Source organism: Ornithorhynchus anatinus, chromosome X5, assembly GCF_004115215.2.
Source record: "Ornithorhynchus anatinus isolate Pmale09 chromosome X5, mOrnAna1.pri.v4, whole genome shotgun sequence".
In the NCBI taxonomy this organism is placed as follows: domain Eukaryota; kingdom Metazoa; phylum Chordata; class Mammalia; order Monotremata; family Ornithorhynchidae; genus Ornithorhynchus; species Ornithorhynchus anatinus.
Genome location: NC_041753.1, coordinates 54520653 through 54537980, shown reverse-complemented (window position 1 = coordinate 54537980; position 17328 = coordinate 54520653). Strand labels below are relative to the sequence as shown.

The window sequence follows — 17328 nt, the reverse complement described above, 5'->3', positions numbered from 1 at the left end:
CAAGGAGAGGCCATTGTTTAGACCTTGGCCACAAAAATGCCTTCCTTTTATTTGGTGTTGGTAATTACGAGCTGATGTTTGGCACACTCCCTGAGCAGGAGCAGACCACTGCTATTTAGCTTTCCATCCCATGTGGTCTGATGACTTTTTCCACTGTTGTTTTGGCATCACTGCCCACCTGTCTATGGAAAGCCCTCAGAACAATCAGCTTGCCAGTTCGGGGCTGCTGTGTTGAGCCTGTCTAGGTCCCTGAAGACTATTCCTTTCTTTTCATCAGTATTCATCAGTGTTGATTCATATGTGCTGATTATGGTGGCAGAGTAACTTTCCTCTAAGAAACAGGTAGAGGCTCATCAGTTGGTTGCTTATGCCTCTGGGCAGATTTGGGCTGGGCTCAATTGGTGCTAGGGCTTGCCAGGGCTCACCTCTGGAATTGGCACTTCACAGCCTTGGTACCTCTGGGCTTGGCAGTTCACAGCCCTAGCACCTCGAGGCTTGTCATTTCAGTTATGAAAGTAAAAATTCAATTGATATTTTAGATTTGTAAACAGCTAACACTCACCCAGCTCAATGCCAGCAGGCTGCTCTTTCAAATAAACTTGTTATGACTGGATATGGGAGAGTGTGATTGTCATTGGTTAAAATGCCAATACCATGCACAGTCAAAGCCACTGCAAATTCTGAAATGTAAAATTACACAATCATTTGAGCCTTAGCACCTCTTTCATTGCAAATTAAGACCCGGATTTGGGAGATATGAGACTACCGACTGAAGAAGCCAGGGCGGAACAAAAATATTTTAAAGGCATGGTAAAGAACAGCCTGAAAATGTGCAGTGAGAAAGATCTGAACGGCAGGCAGCAATAGGGAGAGCGGTTACTCACCTTAAGGCAAGTCGACTTCGGGAAAAACCGTGCTACCTAGAGGCAGGTTTGAAAGAGGGGCCGGGGGCCGCAGAGAGCAAATGCATCGGTGTGGCCAAAGATGAACTCTCATGTGCACTCAGGGAAGAATGGGTTGTTGAGAAGCAGAGTGGCCTAATGGAGGGAGAACAGGCTGGGGAGTCAGAGGACCTGGGTTCTAGTCCTGGATCTGCCGCTTGTCTGCCTTGTGAACCTTGGACAAGTCACTCAACTTCTTTGAGCCTCAGTTTTCTCATCCGTAAACTGGAAATTAATAATGATATTAATAATAATAATCATGGAATTGGTTAACTGCCTATGGCGTGGCAAGAACTGTCCTAAGCACTGGGGTAGTTACGAGGTAATCAGATTGGGGGATACAGCCCCTGTCCCACATGGGACTCACAATCCAAGTAGAAGGGAGAGCCGGTAATCTCCATTTTGCAGATGAGGAAACTGAGGCACAGAGAAGTTGTGACTTGCCCAAGGTCACCCAGCAGGCAATTGGCATAGACAGGACTAGAACCCAGGTCCTCTGATTCCCAGGCCCCTGCTCTTTCCACTAGGCCCCGCTTCTTCTCATTCTTCTCTTTCCCCCTTAGAATGGGAGCCCATGTGGGACAGGGACTGTGCTTGACCTAATCAACTTGTGTTTAGTACAGTGCTTGGCGCATAGTATGCGCTTACCTAATATCACTGTTACATGGTTCTCTTTTCAGCTAGCCCTGCCTACCTGGATAAGACCTCATTTTTCAACATGGAGGAAGACCCCATATAAAATTCATGATGGCGCTGCAGCTGACGGTGCCGTTTCAACCACCAGACAAGTCCGAGTTCTGAGATTTCAAGACTGAAAAAGTCCACAAGAAAATTGTTTATAGCGATAGTCATTAGCATAGCACCACCTGCATTCTCGCGTCCCTGCCGGTGGTGTTCTTTCTGGGATCCGGAGTGCAACGAAGGGTGCATGCAGAGGCTTTTTATGTGCAGGACCCATTTACAGCTGAAGTGACTGCAGCATAGGGCCGATGCTGTGCTCTAGTGCCATAACCGAGCCAGTGGTTGCCTTGGTAGCTGCTGTGGATTCTGCCCACAGTAACCAGCTCTTTTGCAGGATTCCTGCTGGATCTGTCTACCTCGTGGAGTGCCCTAGGCATTTCTTCGGTCAGAAAGCTTCAGCACTGATGGGACAGTCCTAACGGGAATTCCCACACTTGCAGAGTCGGGACTAAAACCCAGTTTTCCTGACTCCCAGATCCACGCTCTTTCCACCGGAGAAAAAGCAGGACTTAAAAAAAAAAGTAAGAACACAAAAAAACCATACACACATCAATATGACTAAGCTTTTGGGTAGGTTTGTATAACTATATATGTCTGGCTTTCAATCAATCAACAATATTTAATGAATGCTTACTCAGTGGAGTACAATATTAGCAGACATTTTACCCGCCCTCAAAGAGCTTACGATATAGTAGAGGAGGTAGACACTAAGATAAATTAGAGATAGGGGGAATCAAGAGAGTTAAAAATCAATGTTATTCATTAATGTGTGCAGAAGTGCTACCAGGGGGGCAATGAGGCAGTATCCAAGGGCTTAGGTGGTGCAGAAGTGCTGGGGTGGCAGAAGTTGGGGAAGATAGGGTGGGGGAGAAAAGAGATCAACCTGGGAGGGCTTCCTGGAAGAGATGTGATTACTGAAGGGCCTTGACAATGGGGGTCTGACAGATGTGATGAAGGGGGAGGGAGTTCTAGGCACCAGTGAGAGTGTGAGCAAGAAGTCTACGGTGAGATTGAGGCACAGAAAGTAGGTTGGCTTGAGAGAAGCGAAGCGGGTGAGCTGGGTTGAAATGGGCGAGGAGCAAAGATATGTAGCGGGGAGAGAGCTGAGTGCCTATCTTAAAGCCAATGGTCAGGAGCTTCTGTTTTACGATGAGAGGACTGGACAACTGGTAGAGAATTTTGAGATGCGGGGAGATGTATGCAAAATGACATTTTAGAAAAGTGAGAGAAGAGTAAAGTATGCCCTTTCCTGGAGAGGGGAGGGACTGGAGGCCGGGAGGCCTAAGAGGAGGCTGACGCAGTAGTCGAGTTGGGATACGACAAGTGTTAAGACCAGTGTGGGGTCATTTTAGTTGGAGAGGAAGGGGTGGGTTCTGGAGATGTTGTGAAAGAAGAACCAGTATCACTAGGTGAGTGACTGAGTGTGTGGGTTGTAAGAGAGAGGGATGAGTAAAGGATAATGCCAAGGTTGAGGACTTGAGAAGCAGGGAAGATGGTGTTTTCCACAGTGAGGGAAAGCTAGAGGAAGGAGAGGATTTAGGAGGGAAGAGAAGTTTAGTTCCTCACATCTGGCTAGAAGTACCGAATACGGTGCTAAAACCTCTTTGCGGGCAAATAGCGATGTTAGCCTTGATGGTAGAGCAAAACTTCAATGATATCGAGATCATATGGATCTACACCGTTGGTCTCTAACACGCTAATCAACTCAGGCCAAAACCTAACCCATTTTCATGGATTAGATTTTACTCTCTTGGTCAGATGCAATTTTAATGGTTACCTTTCCTTTTGGGCTCCTGTCTTAATTCTACAGTAACTTCTACTTGAGACTACACTCTTTACAAAATTAAATGGCAGCTGCCCCAAATTGTCAAGATTCACTTTCTTCTACAGGAGATGAGACATTCATTCTCTGAGCAGCCTTACTTTTTTCTTCTTCTTTGGAGAAGCTGGGCAAATACTGAAGAGTGGCAGAGTTTGAATGCAATCATTTGATCTTTAAGCCTAGAAACAGTCTCAGTTTTTGCATTCTTAGTTCTTCATTTCAAACCCAATATTTACTCCTCCTGGAAACTGCCCCAAGCATGTAATGTCCAATACAGCCCCAAACGAGCAGGCTTTATCCCTTGATTTGGGAAACCTAGTTCAGAGATCAAATTATTTTCCCATCAAAGTCTGGGAGGCAAATTTTCAGCCTCTTAAAGTCCTTATAGCCTCCAATCATACCTGCTGTTATGTATATTTTGGCAAAACCAATGTAACCATCTCACTGGTTCTTAACATTATTTGTAAATTTTGCATTGCTAGACGGATAAATATTATTTGCTCTACTTTCCACATCCTTTCTGCTGAGGTGAAAGGTACTTCAGTTGATTTCTACAGAGTTTAGGCCTAATCTTTGTGAATGAAATATCTAGTTGTTACTATGACAGCTTATATGCGAGAAAAAATATCCATAGTTAAAATTTACTTCACTCATCTAAAGGACCAAGGAAGAAGCCGAATAGTTTCTCTACATGAAAAGTCTACTTTTTTACAAGGAGAGGGGGAAAAATGAGAGACGTTATTAGAATTGGCCTGAGGTCGCTCCACTGTTCAATGTTATTAATTCTTATATTTATTATGCTCCCTTAGTCATTTTATGAACACCTAGCAAAATACAGCTCTTCCTTTCAAAAGTATAGCCAAAAATAAATTAAACATAAAACACAGTCCCCTACATCTACCTAGCTAGCCAGCCTTTGGGTTTGAAAATGAAGTTCCTGACAATGGGATTTGACGGCAGACCGTAAACTCCTTTTGCACAGGGAACCCACCTACCAACTCTGTTATACTGTACCCTCCCAAGCGCTCACTACAGCGCTCTTCATGCAGTAAGTGCTCAGTAAATACTATTGACTGGGTAATTGAGGATGAGGAGGAAGACCAACGCCTGACCAACAGCCCTTTCCCTGCCGAATGCTTCTAACCTGTATCCCTTATCGCCCTATTGTATTTGCCAGTCATGGTGCTTGGTCCTGTTTTCAGTTCTCCCTCTTTATGTCACGAAAATTTCAATGCCTCTGTATTAAGAGGGTTGTCCCATTTCTAACTGTTGTGCACTGGGGTGATCTGCCTGGTTATGGGATTACCTGAGGTACACGAGTATACAGATTTTTTCCACGCGTGTGTATTTATAATAATAATGATGGCATCTGTTGAGCGTTTACTATGTGCCAAGCACCGTTCTAAGCGCTGGGATAGATGCAAGGTTCTCAGGTTGTCCCACGTGGGGCTCACAGTCTTAATCCCCATTTTACAGACGAGGTCACCGAGGCACAGAGAAGTGAAGTGACTTGCCCAAAGTCACAGAGCTGACAAGCGGCAGAGCCGGGATTAGGACCCACGACCCCTGATGCCGTGCTCTTTCCACTAAGCCACGCTGCTTGAGACGCAGCGTGGCCTAGTGCGAAAGATATGGGCCCGCGAGTCGGAGGCCGTGGGCTCTGCCACGTGCCGGCTATGTGATCTCGGGCAAGTCGCTGCTCTGTGCCTCAGTTTCCTCATCTGTAAAATGGGGATTCAACACCTGTTCTTCCTCCTACTTAGCCTGTGAGCCCCTTGTCAGACAGGGAGGGAGAGGGCACGTGTGCATCTTGGCCAGAGTGGAGGGAGGTGCGTGCGTGAGCGGGTCAGCAGCCCTAGTTTGCTGGTCCTCCCTACCCCCAATTGCCAACACTGCCTAGCCGGGCAGCAGCAACCTTTCAAAGCAGTGAGGCAGCAGGAAGGGTTGGCATGGGATTGAAGGGTTGGCCTGAAATTGAGGGCTAAAGCACCCTGGAAGAGTCCCGCACTTGACTAAATGCCAGGAGGAATAAAGAGAAGCTCCTGCAGTGTTTCTTCAGTACATCTGCTTGTTCTCCATTAGGAGAATGGCTCTAAGGGCAGCGGTAAAGGGCAAGGGCTGGAGGGAGAGGGAAGGGTCTGTTCACGAGGGGAAGAAACTGCCCTTTTCGGGACCAAAATGTGGGGACATGAATTATTGCCAGAGAAACAAAGTTAAGAATTAAAACGAATGGACCAAATATTGCCTAATACGACAAGCATTCTCATTAGATTAAAGCCAAGTTACAGGCCATCAAATTAGTTGGCTGTTATTAGCTGCAATTTATTAGGTGCTTAGAGCTTGTTTAAACATTTTTACTGTGTTCTTTACTATGTCCCTAATTTTGCTCAAGTTCTCTTCCTGTATACACTATAGTTTATAATTATACGGGCATGTCTTCAGGCTAAAAAAAAAAACAACAAGTGATTTTACTAGACGCTTGGGGATGTACAAGTTTAATTCTGATTCCCTCGATACAGTGAGTTATCTTCCGTCATCTTGACATTCACTTTGGAAGAGGTAGATAAGTATGAAGCTAAAGTTAGTGATGAAGTAACAAGACCCTGGAAAACTACAGGATCGGTGATAATTAACACTGTATACCTAGCATTATAATTAGGTCATTACTGATTCTAATTCAGCCAGCAATGGGCCAGCAATGTAAACAATACTTGTCACTTAATGACCATATGGAGCATTTGGTGCTGTAGATATTGCTTCAGGTTCTTAACTTTTCCAGCTGGCTGTTAGGAATACCAAAGGAACTGAATTTCAAATACTGCTGCTCAAACGCAGCCAATTTTGCGACAGCAAAATTCCTCTTAAAATAGGATTTTACTCTAGGGAAAAAAAAAATTCTACAAAATAGTCGCACTGCACTCCGAATGACTAATTTAGCCCATTACATGGCAAAATAAGGGATACATCATACTTTTCATAACCCTCCCAAATAGGAACGGTTTTAATTTTAGGAGTCAAACACCTACATTAATCTGAATCTCAAATAATAGGTCAGCGTTCAGAATTTTCTAAAATCATCCTTCACACTTCACGAAAACAATTTATTTCTCCGCAAACATTCATCTCCTGGAAGGCCTTACTAGTGCTGTAGTTCCGGCCGATGGCAACAAGAAGTCTCGATTCCAAACGGCCCCATAAACATTGGGTTTGTCATCTTAATCGGTTTTAAGTAATAGAATGGCAGACATGGAGATTAAAGTTCAGCTGAAAATAGGAGATCTTTCTCTCGTCCGACCTTCAGGACCGACGAAATCCCCAACTTTCCCCCCAGAACGATCAGTTGGTCTTTCTGTTTCACATGAAGATGCCAGGTTACGTACCTGCCTCAAGTTCCCAGAACAGAGGTTTTCTGGACCACTACTTATTAGCATTGCATCCTCGTTTACTGTCCTTTCTGGCATTTGGAAATGTACAGCCCGCTGCGTGGAAAGGCGGATCTGGTTGGAATGTTCCTTAAAACCTCCTTCCCCCTCTACCGAAAGGCAGATTTCTAATTACAGTTGAGGGGAGAGAGAGAGAGAGAGAAAAGGAGGGGGTGGGGGAGGTAAAGAGTTTCAGCAGGCATGACAATGCCCGTTTTTTCCCCCTCATCAACAGCGCAACAAACAGCCTGTGGTGCAACTCGGAGCCCTCCTCCTAATCACCACTTCTCCTCTTCCCCCTCCCTCTCTGCAGGCTGGCACTGGCAGGCACATGCACGGTTAAATTCCAGCACCTTCTTCATCTACCCCCCGCCCCAAACTACTACCACCTATTACGCTCGCTGCCCGATCTCTCTCTCTCTCATCGCCTCCCCTTCGGGTCGCTAAATGAGTCAGAGGGGGAAACAAAATCAAAATACCCCAAAGAGAGGGGATAAGAAAGTCAGACGAGCTCGGTCTGCCCTGCACAATATATTTAGTGCATGTACGAACACGGGCAGAAGCAGGCGCCTTTTTAGGCACACATGCCCACACTCATACAGTAGATCCGTCTCTATCCACATTCTTCTACACCTCCTCCTCCTCCCCCCGCCTTCCTCTCCAAGTAAGGAGGAGGCGGTGATCGACAGCGGGTTCCCTTCAATCGGGCGGCGGACGGGCGGGCGGGCTCGTCCCCCCAGCCAACCGGAGGGCCTCTTCCGGAGCCCGTGGTGTCGGCAGGGCGGGATTTGGACCAAATAAGGAGGCGGAGTCAGAATTTAGGAAGAGGAGGGGATGGCTGTCATCAATGAAGTCATATTCATAATCTAGTCCTCTACCTCCGTTTCTGTACTCTGGGTGAGTCAGAGCGGGAGAGATCCATACAGCACACTCTTCACAAGCAAGGTAAATATAACTTACAACTCCTTTCTCCTTTCCCTCCCCCCTTCTCCCGCAGCAGCGGCTGTCGCACCACCTCCAGCACGCACTCAACCTGCACCCTCATTTAGTCGTTATTATCACGATTACGATCTATTGCACCTTCACGGCGACCCAAACAAATACCCCCCCCAAAAAAAAGCAACCCCAACACTCCAACGCCCCCAAGTGAAATGGAAAACGTCAGCTGTTGGATGGGTAGTGGGAGAGGAGGGAGGAGGGAAAGTTTCACGAGAATCATTTTCTAATAATAACGTTAATAATTACTTCTTAATGGGCGGAGGGGGGAAAGAGGGGGCCGAGAAGCTTTGCTCCTGAATACCAACCAAGTCGGCGACGCACAGGCAACTCACGGTCGCAACACACCACAACAACGCACTGGGGCAAGGTTGCATTTTTTTCTTAAAAGCGTTGGGGCGAGAGTGGGGGGAAGAGTACAAACGGGCTAGTTTCTAATGAGGAATCATCGTAGTAACAGTTCGGGGGAGAAAGCGTCTCGAGAGCTAGCCGCTGCTGGGTTTTTTTTTTTCGGGGCACCAGTTAAAATAAAAGGGTTCCCGCAAGCCGCGGAGACAGAAATAGCTCAGAATCAGCAACAGACGGAGGAGCCGAACGAAGCTCAGCTCGCGGCGGCGGCGGCGACTGGGGCGGTATGTTGGACTCGTCTCCTTCAGCGTTTCCTCCGGCCCCTTCCCCCAAATGATGGAACGACGGGCGTGCATTTCGGGGTTCGAAAACTGCGTGGAGGAGTGCCGGAGGATCGCACCCCTCTCTCTCCCCCCGCCGCTCGCCGGGTCTCCCGGTTTAGTTGCCGCGGGGGTTCGGGATGGCGCATGTGGCGGGCGGCGGGTGGTAGCGGTGCCGGGGCGACTGGTATTCAATGTCGAAGTTGAGCGTGTCCGGCCCCGGCCGCGCAGCCGGAGGTGGCCGCCGCAGTTACCGTCCCGCACCCCGCTCTTCTTGGGAGTCATGTGGGTTCAGGCCGGGGAGAGGTCGCAGACGCTCCGTTTCAATGTCAGGGGCAGTGGGGGGAGCGGACCTTTTAAGTGCGTGCGAAAAAGGAGTTGGTCGGAAAGGCGGCGGCGTTAAGCAGCATAGCCGAGGAGGCCATGATCCGGATAATCGCCCCGTCTGTCACCGACATCGCACGCGGGCCAGGTTCAGGGTCGGAGAGGCCTGGGGGGAGAGGGGGCGGAGGGAGGAGAGAACTGGGTCTTCGACCCCAGCTGGACGCCGCTCACCCCCTTGCGTTTGGGAGTTTTGCTTTTCCGCCGGCCCGATCTGGCTTGGGTTATGTTGCTGCTTTTCGGTCTTTTTCTTTCCTCCTCCCGGTTGCGTTGCAAAACACGGTCACGCCAACTGGAAAGGTGTCGCGATTCACCTCCTTAAGGCAGCCTGTCCCCGACTCTGCCCGCCTCTAAGCCAGGGTGCAACCTGCTTGGCCTCCGGGTGCTTTCCCCTCGCAAGGGGCCCGGACATGCGTTGGCGACTAGTTAGAAAAAAAAAAAACAACAAAACCCCAAACCCCGCTCCCCGGCCCCAAGAGTTTGCCATTATTTCCGGTATACCCGGAGAAGTCGCTTTGGCCCCGGTGCCCTCCCACATAGACTTTCGTTTCGAAGTTAAGAAGACAGTCAGCCCGCTTGCCTTTTGGAGCTAGGGGGCTTCGACAGCCCGACCCCCGGAGGTGAGTCTGAATAGGTGGTAGAAAAAGTTTGGCAGGGCAGATAAGTAAGGTGGAGAGACGGGAGGGGGGCAGGTCCTTGCAGCTAATGTTACAGTTTCTCTCGGTTGCTGCTCGCACGCGTGTGTGGTGTGTGTGTGTGTGTATGCCTGTGTGTTTGGTGTTTGAGACTGGAGCAGCAGGAGGAGGAGGCCGGCGGCTTTGCTCCCCCTCCCTTCGTCCCTCCCAGTGCTTGAGTCGGAGCCCGGAGAGGAAGAGGCGAGGTTTGGTGGTGGTGGTTGGTGGGGGTTTTCTGTGTGCGATCAGCAGAGAATCAGGAAGTCACAGCAACGAAACACACACACACACACACACACACAGACATGTTTGATCGTTATGACATGACGAGAGGGAGGGAGGCAGCAGCTGGGGAGAGACAGGCCTAGAGCTCACTTGAAATATGCTCCTCATCGCTCAGCTCTCTCCGATCACAACATTCACCCACCCCGACAGACGGCTCTGCTGCCTTTTTTTGTTTCACTTCCTCCAGGTAAGGGGGACTTGCACCGATCGGGGTCGAGGCTTAAAGCGATCTCTCTTCCCCCTTCTCGCTTTGCTCCCCTTTTCTCCCTCTCGGAAAAGTACGACGAGAAAATGATCTTGTTCTGGTCCGATCGATTGGGTAGAAAACTTTCCAGCGAGGGGGGGGGGGGGGTGGGGTGGGGGAGAGAATATGGCTCTGCGCAATGTGATTACTGTTGCCTGTCTGCCTTTTCTCGCGGTCTGTGTGTACAGTATTTGGAGATCGAATGCCCCGGGCTGTACAGATCCGAACTTCGGGCCTAAATATGCTCCAAACTCTTGTGGGACTCACGCAGGGAATACCGATTGCTACACCAAGTGCACTGTTTTCTCTCCCAAACATTTTCATTTCATTTAAGGACGGAGGATTATGGGGAGGGAGAAAGAGAGATTGGTAAGGACAAGCTGCGTGTTATGTAATTTTAAGTGCAAGTGTGTATTAAACACATGGTGTATTTTTCCATTTGTTTATGTAACTTCGAGCCCAGAGTTTTTCAGAATTGCTGTCTTTGGCCAGTCCGATGGGTTTTCACGACTCGGGATCATTATTTTATGGACTGGTGCCATCGTTATCCCCCAATTGAGGATGGCGTAGATTCTTAGGCATTCGCATAAACATCAGGCATAAACATAAGACAATAAATAAATTAGAGAGAGTTTAAATAAAACGCCCAAGGGTACCGATGGTAGAAGTGAAATCCTTTACATCTTAATTAAAATTGCTTCCACTGGAGGTGACTTTTGCCATCGTTTACCCCATTCATTTGGGATCATCAGTCCATTTTTTTTTTTAAGCCAGAAACTTACCCCCTGCCTGCCTGCCTTCAAACGTGCATGGAAAGATTACCCGATTGATGCAACAACTACCACCAGGATTTTTGTATCTGAACGCGTTGACAACTATCCATTGCGACCAGCCTCGACCCAAAATGTAGATGGAGCATGTCACATTTTAATGCTGTCTCTTCAGGGAGATTTCCCTGCTGCCCGCCTGGATCGCTGAATGTAGAGCCAGACTTCCAGGCTACTTCTAACATACTAGGTCTGTGTTGGGAGGTGTGGTAGCTTTGGATGTGGGAGTTGATGCATTGTTATGCAAATTGAGACACACTTTCTTTTTGGGAACCTAATTGCCCTATTATTCCTCTCTGACTTTTTTTTTTCCCTTTGAGCCCGTTTGTCACTCAAAAAAATGTACCAGGAGGACAAGATTAGAGGCAGTTTTTATGTTTGAAGTAATGGAGATCATAATAGTGAGAATGAAAAGGCCTGATAGATCATAGAGTCCATCTCCTCTGTCAGTGGCATCAAGCAAAAAAGACTTTATTGGTAATGAGCATTTTAAAATAAATTCAAAGTGTCATGTAACACATGTGAGATTGACAGAGGTGAATGTAATGCTTCATTAAATGCAGTCTTTCTCTCCTGAATTACATCCCAGCTTCAGGACTAGCATTACCGTGGGGTTTCATAGAAAATATGCACCACAAGAGTGTGTTCAAAGTCGTCTCAGATCTTTTCTTTTGTTCATTTCCAAAGTGGTTTGTGAGCATTTCTTGTCAAGTTTGAAAAGTGCTTTGACCAACTCCTGAGGTCTGAGACTGACAAAAAAAAAAAGGCACGCCAGCTAGTATTGTGTATTGTTAATGTCGGAATTCTATTATAATCTTGACAAAGTACAACTGGAAAAATAACACCTTTCCAGATATTGATTTCAAAGTTTATATCTAACTTTGAAGTTGAGATTAGAAGCTGCAGTACCATAGAGTCGAAACAGACCTCAGGAGAGATTTAGTCCAGCCCCCAGCCTCCAGGTATGGCTCATTTCTTCCATTAAATGATTAAGGTTCCAAGTATGTTGCTGTTCTGTAAGTGTTCCATTGTAAGGGGAAGAATCTAGCTTTGAAGCAGAATTGCAACAAAGAAAATGATAAAATCTATTAAAGTAATCTTACCCAGTATTTTCTTCTTTTTAGCCATTTTTTGGAAGATAGCTGTGGATAAATGAGACATTTCCCCCCTCCCCCCCCCCACTCTCTTCTAGGCCAGCTGCTCGGTCCTCCAGAGAAGTAATAATTCTGTTTACGACACTTTGACACATTGCCATGAAAATGGTTGAATTATCACAAATCTAGTGCTAAGGTTACTTTACAGCAAAATCAAATACATGGAGAGATGAATGATAGGCTACAGGACCTGATAAATGACTAGTAGTTTTCATACTCTCTGCATGGTAAAATGATTTTAAAAGAGGTCATTGGTAAATTAGATGCATAAAATGGATGGCGTTGGGAGATGTGCTATGCTTGAAGGCTACAGCTCTTTTCCCTCAGGGGAGCACATTTCCCTCTCTTCCCCCTCCTCTCTCCAGTCCCCCATCCCCTCGCCACCCTGCCCCTTCACAGGAGACTCGAGTGAGGGTTCTCTCAATAAGCAAAAGGTAGATTTGTAAACCGGTGGTTGACTTCTTCGGTTTTATCTCCTCTCCTCTTTTTTAGTAATCCCTCGTTTCACCCGATATTTCGTCTCTCCCATTAAAAATGGATTCTGTGATGTAGACTGCGTTTTTTTGACACATAAAGGAAGTTGAGTTGGTATCTTTGAAAAGAACAGACTGAAGACATTTAATCTCCCATCAAAGACATTTTCATCTCCCATCATTTAGTGAAGCCAAGAAACAGTCTACACTCCTTAGATAGGGGGGATAAGACCACCTGTAATGGTGGTTTAGTGGGAAGTGTGCAAACTCCAAATGCAGCCTTAGTGGTGAGCGAACTTGAAATAGTCTGTAGTTAGAGTATGCTTACTTCTTTCATCGGGAATAGACAGTAGTAATTTAGGTGCATTGCTTGGTCCTGAAGGTACATCTCCCAGTGCATGATAAGATATGTAGCACATTATTAAAATATATGCTATGCGACCCAATAATTTTACAGTTTGAAAATGTTCCAACTTTACTCCCATTTGCTTTTTTGATTAAAAAATAGTATAGCACCTTTCCTCTAGAGGCCAAGGAGTTATACAGAGTTTTTAAGTAGTGTAATGTTTCATAATAAGAAGTGTTTGTTAAAGATTTCAACGTCCAGAAACTCTTAAAAGTGAAAGGTATGAGAGCAGTGGGTTGGTGTATTTGGAAACTGGCCCTCTTGAGTCAGTGGTATTCACTGAGTGCCTACTGAGTGCAAAAATTCTCTGCCAAGTGCTTCCAGAATTTGTAACAATTGTATATTTTCACATTTTGGAATGTTAAAAATGCAAAAAATATCATTAGTAACCTCTTCAGAAAGAAAGTATCCCTAGGACATGTTCTTTATCTTTTAACACAGTATTTCTATTGTGGTTTGGGGTCAAATATGAATGGAATTGTAATTTTTTAAACATGGTATTATTTCATGTGTGTGTACCTATGTATATACAAATGAGAATGGAGGAAAAACTACCTCTGTATCTATGTGCATACACAAAAGCGTACAGTATTGGCAACATTGAACCACGTAATTCAACTTCCAGAATAAAGAACTTAGAATGTTTTTGCTTGCAATTTACAGATGAGAACTGAAAGTAATTTTTCATGGTCATTGTTCTTGAACTGGAAATCATTATGATTACTTTTTTGAAAAATAGCGCCCATGCTGTTTATTTGCATCACGACATCAGTCTTTAATACATTCTTCCAAGCTGAATTGCATGTGTTTGCATTTAGTAGTACCGTTCTGTTTTTCTTGCATCTGAGATGTGCATTTCCAATGTGGCGATATTGGTGAATTCTGTTTGTGATGAGCTGCTGCTTTGTTCACTCATTAAAATGTGCTCTGGAAATACTCTGTTGGTAACCTCCATTACCATTTTATTTCCAGGCGACTGAATTTTGTGCATTCTTGAGAACTTTAAGCCATGTGACTACTCCCCTTTTACATTTTTAGTATTCAGAAAGTGTTCATTTGAGAAGGTAACCTCTTCGACTGCTCTCTTGGTGGTTTTATGATTTTTAGGTGAATTCTTTAAGCTGATGAACAGCTCATTGTAACTTGCTTCCTATAATAACATTTTTTATCTTGCCAGATATGATCGGAGTACAGATCTCTTTCAGATGACTGGCATTTTAATATTTGAAGCATTTGCCACACATAGCAGAAATATACACCAAAGGTTAATTCTTGCAGACCTTGAATTCCTGCCTCTACCTGTTGTAGACTACGGGTATTGTGCATATCAAGGGTGTGCCATTGTGCACTCAGTGCATTCAGCATGTCATGGTTGGCTTTTGCAGTAGGAACACTTTTTTTTATGACTTATTTTCACTTTCCCAAGTGCCTGAGTACAGTGCTCTGTACGTAGTAAGTGCTCAGTAAATACCACTGATGAAGATGACTTAGGTTCCATATGTTCAATTTACATGTATGTATGTTTGTGTGTATGTGTGTGTTGAAGATGATGCGATGGCATAAGATGACAAATATGTGTGTGTACATATATTTACGGATGTGTGTGTATACATATATTACTGATGTGTGTGTGTATATATATATATGTGTGTGTGTGTGTATGTATGGTGTTTCTTACCGCATAAATAAAGGTGGAGCTGTTGTCAGTTAATTGTTAGGAGCACCCAAAATCATTTTGAAGTCTTTGAAAGGGGATTTTAGCATAATTTTGCATAAGACAGGTCTAAGTACGTGTAATACATGAGCTATATGTCATGGTGTTGGTCTGTGGAGCTATCTGAGGTACTTTCGTTAATTGCAAAGAAGTTTCTTTTTAATCTTGTCTATCTTAGGAGTGGTAGTAATCGTTTAATGTTTGATAACTAAGTGGATTGCTACAGCATTGGGTCTGAGCTCTGTGATAGTGGGAAAGGCTCCGCAAAGAGGCTCCATCTTCAGTTGCTTGCATTTCTAGCCTTGTAAATACCCTCAAACTATTTCCCCTCTAGATACTTCTCGGTCCCAAAATACATCTTTGCATTGGATTGGTTTGGATTACTGATAGAGCATGGTATCTGAGAGGCAGAGTATGGGGTCTGCAGGGGTGATCATCTTAAAATCAAGGATCCTTTTGAGGCAGGGCTTTAGGATCATAAGGGACTAATTAGCCCCTGTGGTGGCTTGTTGTTATCTTTTGTTTTGAACAGTAAAGCTTCAGAGGTATTGCCAGATCTCACTCCTGCTAGAATGGGCTCCCAAGGCAGTCTAATTTTACTTGAATGCAACAGAGGATGTTCTAATTTGTTGTCTTGAATGAGAGTTGGAAACTGTTTTGGTTTTTTTTGGATATTGAAACTACATGGAGTCTTATGTGAGGGAGTTGTAGCTATTTGCTTTTAATGGAGCTTTGTTAGAACCATGCATTCTTAATCTTGGCCTTTTTTAAGTACCGTTATAGGTAATTGAAAGTCATATAGAGTCAACTATAGAAGTTCAAGTCTTTACATACACAAACATCTTGGACAGCAGCAGTAATGGTAACCACCACATAAAATTCCTAACTTCCAGCTCTGAGAGAAAAGTTTTGGCCATTCTTGTATGTATATTCCCCTCTGAGACTTCCTCCTAGACTGTGAGCCACATGTGGGACAGGGACTATGTACAGTCTGATTGTCTTGTCGCTACCCCAGTGCTTAGTTCAGTGCTTGGCACATAGTAAGCATTTAACAAATCCCATTAAAGAATTGTGGTGATCATTTTGTGATTTGGTGGTTTCACCCAATTTTAATGGATACATGGTCAATTAGTTGTTATAGGCTACCAAGTATATTTTTTAAAGGAAGCCGAGAGAGAGTGGGAGAGTATTTTGAACGTTTTGAATTAAAAGAGGTCTTTATTTACTCACATATCCTTGAACCATTGATCTCCTACATCAACATACTATTAAAAAGGACCAGTAAGCTTTGTAAAGAGATTGTGTTGTTTCTCTGAGTAGATTTAGGCCATTGTAGTTCTAGGTTCTCTTGCTGGTTTCCCGTTAACCTTCGCTTTCTTTGTAAAATAGGGAAATAATAAGTAAAAAGAGAGTATCTACTGAAGTAAGGGTTCAGGGAAGATAAAGGGGAAGGAGCTAGTTTAGGGCAGTGATTATGCAGCGGAGTCTTTAGAGCAGTGCTTCCCAAGTTTATTTTCCTCCTTCATTGTTATATAACCTGTTTTTCTTTCTTTAAGCTTTAAATACCACCTCTCCTGCTTAGTAAATACCTGCCAACCAATGCTCCTTTCACTTTAGAATGTCTCTACAGTAACTCCCTACTCTTCCTGGTTTCCCCTTCTCTCCTCCCCTTCCCCCCCAACACACACACACACACACACACACACACACACACACATTCAGGAGCGGTGTTATGGGGTCCTAAGTAGCAGTAGGACTGATTTATTTATTAAGCACATTCTGGGTACTAAGCCCTGGGAAGGAATACATGGTCCCTGCCTCTCAGAGGACTCCCGGTCTAAAAATAGTTGGGGGGTGGGGAAGACTGTCGACAGCCTCATCCAGAGAGATCAAACAAAATGCTAAGAGGACGTAAAGATATAGTAGCAGTAATAGTAGTGGCAGCTTTTACGCTCTACGTTCCCTGCCCACAAGGAGCTTACGCTCCAATGGAAGAAAAAGACATAGAAGTGTTTTCAAACTGAGTAATCCAAAATAAATGATTGAATAGATTTATAGAACGGACGTGCTGAGGATGGGTAGATGGTCGATATGGTTTATATATTCTGGGGCCACTGCATTGGACAGTGGTCATCTCATGGAGTGTTTGGGACTAAATATCGTAGACCCAGGGGACAGCCACAACTTTGTGACACTATCCCACACGGGCCATGACATTCTCTGGGATTACGACATGGCCCCGCTTCTATTTTGGCCCGGGCTCACTTCACTTCTGGACTGGCAATGCTCCAGATATTGCACAAGGCCTCCCCAGTTCAAAATGGCCCTATCAGATAGTTGTCCAACTTGTTCCCAACGGGTTTGGCTTTGCCCTAGCCTGGGGAGTGTGGAGAAGCTGTATTTTCAGCTTTTTCCATTACCTTTGATGTAATCTTGTGCAAGTTATGAAACTTACCTATACCCCTGTGCCACCTTGTATTCAGTGGTGATAATGACTTTACCTGTATCAAGGGGATGTTGCCACAATTAATTAGATAAAGTCTGAAAGTGCTTTAAGCTCCAAGAAGCTCTTATTACGGT

General features: G+C 45.1%; 1 protein-coding gene across 5 annotated transcripts in view; it reads left to right on the top strand.

Moving 5' to 3' along the window:
• The first annotated feature begins 7766 nt into the window (after window positions 1-7766).
• The window catches only part of SMARCA2 (SWI/SNF related, matrix associated, actin dependent regulator of chromatin, subfamily a, member 2), a 168939-nt gene continuing 159377 nt past the window's right edge, over window positions 7767-17328 (top strand). For 2 of the 5 annotated variants that reach the window (XM_029056240.2, XM_029056235.2), the window contains exon 1: window positions 9946-10117. The gene's annotated coding sequence lies outside the window, so the exon portion shown is untranslated. Of the gene's footprint in view, window positions 7872-8464; window positions 8555-9512; window positions 9592-9945; window positions 10118-17328 lie in introns of those variants that run through there. The other 3 variants (XM_029056236.2, XM_029056238.1, XM_029056239.2) reach the window with 3 other exon arrangements.